Genomic DNA, 7,379 nt, shown 5'->3' with positions numbered 1-7,379 from the left:
AGCAAGCAGGTTACTTCCTGGTTCATGAAGGGTGATTTTAAAAAATCAAGACTGTACCATTTTTAATAATTACAAGGTAGGTGAAACAGTTCTGTCATCTTCAAACAAGGACAAAATAAAACTAAACGTATCCACAAAAAAGGTGGGTGATAAAAAGATATGGTGTACTATATTGTTTGCTTATTGTTGACTAGCAAGCTACTTCCTTGTTTATAGATGGTGACCTAAAAAACAAGACTGTACCATTTTTAATGATGATGTAGGTGAAACCATAGACATCTTATAAGTGTACGCCGCATCGACCGCTACTGCCTACTGGCGCTGACGAGACGTGGGGCCGCCATCTTGGAGTGGTGATCCGCTCCACTCAGTGCAATTCATTTGGCAGGAACAATGAACTATCAGCGCATTTAATGCATCTTACCTCACTGAATACCTCTGATTTTCACGCGTTTTTTTTTTCATACGTGTAGCTATGATAAAGGACACATGTTTTATTATTCATAGTTTGCTTAACAGTAATAGAATATTCTTATATGCTATAAGTGACCAGACGTCCAAGATCAAAACTGGGAATATAATCCCAGAGAAGGGGGAAAAAAACGGTCAGCTATTTTTAAGTTGAAGAAACAATATGATTAGGTTATATATACATTCGTATATCCTACATAAAAAATGTATGAATACATTATATATATATATATATATATATATATATATATATATATATATATATATATATATATATATATATATATATATATATATATATATATATATATATATATATATACATATATATATATATATATATATATATATATATATATATATATATATATATATATATATAGGGACGGCATGGCGAAGTTGGTAGAGTGGTCGTGCCAGCAATCGGAGGGTTGCTGGTTACTGGGTTCAATCCCCACCTTCTACCATCCTAGTCACGTCCGTTGTGTCCTTGGGCAAGACACTTCACCCTTGCTCCTGATGGCTGTTGGTTAGCGCCTTGCATGGCAGCTCTCGCCATCAGTGTGTGAATGTGGAAACACTGTCAAAGCGCTTTGAGTACCTTGAAGCTAGAAAAGCGCTATACAAGTATAACCCATTTATTTATTTATCTTATAGACTGTATCTCTGTTGCTGCAGCATGAAGAGAAAGATGTCTTTTTCATTTTTTGGATAAAAATGAAGACGAATCGTCCAACAAATGGCCTGAATGAATGAATTGTATGCAATCTACTCGGAGGCTTGTGTATAGGTTTGATTCCTACTCACTTAGCACACCCTCATGCACATTGAGTATATTTAGCAAACAAAAATGGCTATTAGCCGTGAAAGATATAGAGGCTCAGCCGGTCTCATTAATGCAGAAAAATCTCGCCCACTCCCGTCTTGATGTGTGTGACATTACACGGACATGTGGCCTTTTCAAACAGGGCCTCACTCTGCACCTTCATCCTCAAATCCTTTTTTCTCTCCCCTAATTTGCTCCAAACACTCTAAATCCTCCATTCCACCTGGACGCGTTGTCTCTCCGCACGCTAATTAGCGCCTCGGCAAAGACTTCATTAGGAGAGGACGTACCTAATGGAGGAAAGGAACGTGTGTGGGGGTGGGGGGGGGGGGCAGAAAAGAAAGAAACAAAAGGTGGAGGCAACTGAAAGGCTGCGAGGCGGCGTCACCATGGAGACGCGGGATGAAAAGAAGACGAGCCATGACAACGGGCGTGCCGTTCTCTACCCTCCTATCTATGATGCCTTGGGGGGTGGGGGGGGTGGGGGGGGGCATGAAAACAAACACATGAGCACCACTCTATTTCTCTCGTCACAATGAATCATTTATTATTCCAAATTTGGACTGTGTTGAATTGTGTCCCAGTGGCGAGTTGAGTCATCGGTCCTTGAAGCGCACATGTGAATACAGAACCCAGCAAGAACGGAGGAAGAAGACACTTAACACATCAACTGGATGTGCCCTATTGCCAAAAGGAAAGACCCTCATTTTAAGACGCGGAAAAATGAGAAAAATACGTCATATAATTAGTTGATTTCTTCCCACTTCACAGAAAATGGCTTTGTTAAAAATAAAAATAAAAAAACAGGCTTCACTACACATCTTAAATAACCTCGTCCGTCAGCTATGGATGTGGAAGCTGTACAGGGATGAGGAACCTGGCATCTGCTACCGTTTTTTTTGGACTACCGGTATAAGGCGCACTTAAGATCCTTTCATTTTCTGCAAAAATCGACAGTGTGCCTTATAACCCGGTGCACCTAATGTACGGAATAATTCTGGTTGTGCTTAAATAGCCTAGAGGCTATTTTATTTGGTACATGGTGTAATGATAAGTGTGACCAGTAGATGGCAGTCACACATAAGAGCTACGTGTGGACTGCAAAATGACGGCAGTAAACAACACCAAAAAATTTAAATGTTCCATTGAGAATATAGAACATTACACACGGCTAGGGATGATGTTTGATAAGAAATTATCGAGTTCGAGCCCATTATCGAATCCTCTTGTCGAACCGATTCCTTATCGATTCTCTTATAGATTCTCTTATCGAATCCAGATAGGTTGTTGTATATGGAAAAAAACACAATATTTGGTTTAACAATAGCTCACTTTTATTTTATAAGAAAAATAAAATAAAATAAATAAATACATATTGACTGTTGTTACCCCCCTAAAAAATAAAATACAACAAATAAATATTGACTGTTGTTACCCAAAGTATATTAAGTGGGATTTTTCAGAAAAACAAATACGTATATACAGTAACACAAAAACAACCTGTCTCTGTGACCACTATAGGTGTATAAATAATAATATAGTGTTAAATAAAATCAGTCCCTTGGGCACAAAACTGAAAATAATACAGCTCTCCAAAAAGTGCACTTCTGCTGCTATTGGAACATACTAACTACACACACTATGACACTAAGAACACCATAGTCATCAATCAACAATTCTTCTTCCAAAAAATTAGCATGTCTGCTTTTTCAGGATCAAGTCTGACCCGCTTTTCGCTAATTGTGTCGCCAACAGTGGAAAAAACACGTTCACTTGGCGTGGAACTAGCTTGGACCCACAGATAGGTTTGACGACATCCTCCTCCAGTCTGTATCTAAACCTTCTGGGGTCCATCAGCGTGGCCTCTTCCAGGAATGACTGCACGTCCTTGTCCTGGAGGGAAAATGAGGGACAGACACAGTTTTCGAACATCATCCCTACACACGGCACTCGAAAAATCTGTCAAAATGTTTTAGTACGACTTTGATAAGATATGAAGCCGCACCGCTTGATGGATTGTCGGAGCATTACGGCTACCATATTATTACTATGGTGTGTGTGTATAAGGACCGCAAAATGGCACCTATCAGCAGACAGACGTTTTGTTTCACAATATTATGCAAAATAAACTTTTTTTTACCTTCTGGTACCTGCTGATCTGTATTTGGGATCTGCATAGGTCCTGAAAATTTGCGCGCGTTCGCATTTGTAGTCCGTAGTTAATAATCTTTTTCTTTTTCTCTATCTTCTTGTTATGGGACATTCATCCTCCGCTGTTGCCATTTCTAATATAAAGTAGTGTAAAGTTCTTACTTATATCTGTCAGTAGACTCGCTATGGAAACACTAAAAACTACCAGTGTAGTGAGTTTACATTATTCACCCACGGAACTTAGAAACAAATTATAATATGACTCCTTTAAAGCGCCCTATAATCTTGTGCACCTTTTGTATGAAAAAAAAAACCTTAATAGACCCGCTCATTGGCAGTGCACTTTATAATCCGGTATGTTAGACGAGTGCAGCGTAACAGTAAACAGTCGTCCCTCGTGGACCCACTGTTAATTGGTTCCGAACATGACCGCAATAAACCCATTTCCAAATCAAATATTTCCAGAGCGAGAGCATAATAAAGCGTTTGTCTTCTAAATGTGTTTTTCAACATTATGAGAGCCACCTACACATGAAATAACGCACTTTAGTCACCTGTACAGAGTTTTAATCCAATATAGTAACGCTGCCTGAGGCTGAGCCAATCAGTGGCCACGATACTGAACAGCACGCTCTGATACTGTAGACTGAAGTGGTGATATTTTTAGTTTATTCGACCATTTAGTTGTAGAAGTATGCCCTAAAAAATGTTGATGTTGTTAAGCGACAATATTTGAAAAGCAGCGACTGTACAGTGGAAAAGTAGAACAATGGAGAAAGTGCACAATGATGGTCTAGATTCCAGCATCAGGGGCCCAATCACTCCCACTGTTGCGGGGCCTCTGAGACCTTTCTAGAATAGTTAAGAATATATGACAACTTCAAACAAAATCACTCCCAAATGTGTTTCAACCTTTTCTTAAATAAGGAATTTGTGAGCGCTTGGAGCTTGTCTCTGTTGCATCGCTGTGGTTTGAAGACACCATTTACTTCAAAAATGCCCTGAAGTATTTCTAGCTGAGTCAACCAGTCTGCTAATAAATGTTTTGTAGTCAGCAATACTGAGATCAATCAGTTTGCATCATTTTGTCCATTCACATACACATACATTGGAAATATTAAACCGCTGCATGGTTACCACTATATGGGATTTTTTGTCTATCACTCACAATCCTTATGTGAGACAAGCACACATGTTTTTCTTTGTTTTAATGCATTCTAACTCGTAAATAAAGGCTAGCAAAAGTCAGCAAACAACGGAGCCAAAGGGAGACGCTCTAACCCAGGGGTGTCCAAAGTGTGGCCCGAGGGTCATTTGCGGCCCGCAGGTAATGTTTTACCGGCCCGCGGCACATCATTCTAAAAATACTAAAACTTTTTTTTTTAAACATTAAAAAGTGGAAAAAAAAAGAGCAAATAGGTGAAATACAATGAGAAAAAGTTGCATTGTTGACTCTAATAACACAATTTTTTAAATACATTTGTCAAAAAAAAAAAAAGAATCAAAATCAATGTTGCTATGAATTATTGACTAATTTAAGGACAAAAAGGACACAAATACAAACAAAAAAACATGAAAAATATGAAAATTATTTAAAAAAAATACTAATTATATACGAATACTAATTACTATATTGATTGTTATTATATATATACTAAACGAATTATACTATATATTATCTGAAGCTGATATAGAGATTTAAGTGTTGAATGTCAGAAAAGAAAAAAAACCTTGACTTTTTTATGAGTGGGGCACTTTTGGATCCCCAAGAATTTTAGTGGAATTAAAAAACACCTGTTTTTGCTAAAAACAATAATAATGAATTCAAATCAATTTTGCTATGAAATATTGACCTATTTAGGGATCCAATTACTTCACATCAAATATTCCACTTTGAAAATCTTTTTTGGGAAAAATATTGTATATTTTGTATATTTGCCCCAAAAAATAGGGTTTTGACAAAAAGCTCATAAAATAAATAAAAAATAAATACATTAACAAAAAACAATTATATATATATATATATATATATATATATATATATATATATATATATATATATATATATATATATATATATATATATATATATATATATACATTTTACCTGAAGTTGAATTATAGATTCAAGTTTAATTTTAAAAAAAATATATGACTTATTCTTAACCTTTAAGACTGAAAGCCTTCTAAAAACATTTAAAATACCTTTTTTTTTAAAACCTTTTTTAAGACTGAAACCCTTCTGGTTCCCTGGGACCTAACTTGAGGGAGCCCCAAAGGTTAAAAAAAAAAGTGTCTTGTCTTGGTTTTGAAACTGAAAAAATATCAAAATGGCCCCCGCGTGTTTTGATTTTTTTAGTGTGCGGCCCTCAGTGGAAAAAGTTTGGACACCCCTGCTCTAACCCTACTATTAAGCGCCTTTAAAAAAATCCATGTACCGTATTTTCTGGACCATAGGGCGCACCGGATTATAAAGCGCACTGCCGATGAGCGGGTCTATTCAGGTCTATTTTCATACAAAAGGCGCACCGGATTATAAGGCGCATTAAAGGGGTCATATTAAGATTTTTTTCTAAATTTAAAACACTTCCTTCCAGCATCTTCTCCTCCGTGGCTCACTAGTGCAACAACAACGCCGGGAATGTGTCCCGTGAAAAAACGATTTTAGCGCTTCCAAAGCGAGTCTACTGACAGATATAAGTAAGAACTTTACACTACTTTATATTAGAAATGGCAACAACGGAGGATGAATGTCCCATAACAAGAAGATAGAGAAAAAGAAGAAGATTATCGACACAGACTACAAACATGGATGCGCACAAAATTTTCAGGACTTATGCAGATCCCAAATACACATCAGCAGGTACCAGAAGGTAAGAAAAGTTGCTTTTGCATAATATTGTGAAACAAAACGCCAGATAAAATGTCTGCTGATGGGTGCCATTTTGCGGTCCTTATACACACACCGTGTACTTGTACGTCTCACTATCGAAAACTACGTCTGACTAATGTAGCCATAACACGCCAATAATCCATCAAGCGGTATGGCTTCATAGCTTTTTGAGTGCCGTGTGTAATGTACTATGTTCTCAATGGCAATATAACGTTTTGGGTTTTTTTTAGATTTAATTGTATGCCCTTTTTGTCAAAGAAAACCCAGTTTTTTATGGAAAAAACATAAATTATGAAATATTTTCCCCCAATAAAATTTTAAAGTGGAACATTTCAGATTATATAATAATTGGAGCTCATAGCATAACTCATAACAACATTGATTTTAATGTATTATTATTTTTTGAGCAATGACACTTTAAAAAAAAAAAAAAAGTCCCACTAAAATTATTGGGGATCCAACAGGGTCCTGCTCAGTAAAGTGTTAAAAAATAAATCGTAATTTTTTAAAAACTGTTAACACAATAGTCTCGAGATCAACTTCAGATCTATCCGTCAATTATAACTTGTATTGTTGTTTATTATGTTCCTTGTTTGTTCATTTTAGGCCCTTCTTTAAAAAAAAAAAAAACATAGTTTTTTTATATGGCAAACACAAAATATGCAACATTTTCCCCCAAAAATATCTCAAAGTGGAAAATTTAAAGTGACCTAATTGGAGCCTTGAATAGGTCAATAATTCATAATAACATTGTTTTTGATTCATTATTATGTTTTAAAGAAAGAAACAGCCTGCATGACATCTTAGTGTTATTAGAGTCAACATAGCAACATTTTATTGTCACCTGTTTACTCTTTTATACCACTTTTTATGTTTTTTATTTTTTTTAAATCATATTTTTAGAATGTGCCGTGGGGCCGTTAAAAAATTACCTGCGGGCCGCAAATGGCCCCTGAGCCGCACTTTGGACATCCCTGATGTACCATAACTGCGATGTGGACCTCGGTGAAAACCAGTTTGACTCTCCTGGTCTAAAGG

The sequence above is a fragment of the Entelurus aequoreus genome, linkage group LG16 (genome assembly GCF_033978785.1).
Source record: "Entelurus aequoreus isolate RoL-2023_Sb linkage group LG16, RoL_Eaeq_v1.1, whole genome shotgun sequence".
In the NCBI taxonomy this organism is placed as follows: Eukaryota; Metazoa; Chordata; class Actinopteri; order Syngnathiformes; family Syngnathidae; genus Entelurus; species Entelurus aequoreus.
Note: the sequence above shows the minus strand (reverse complement) of the source record.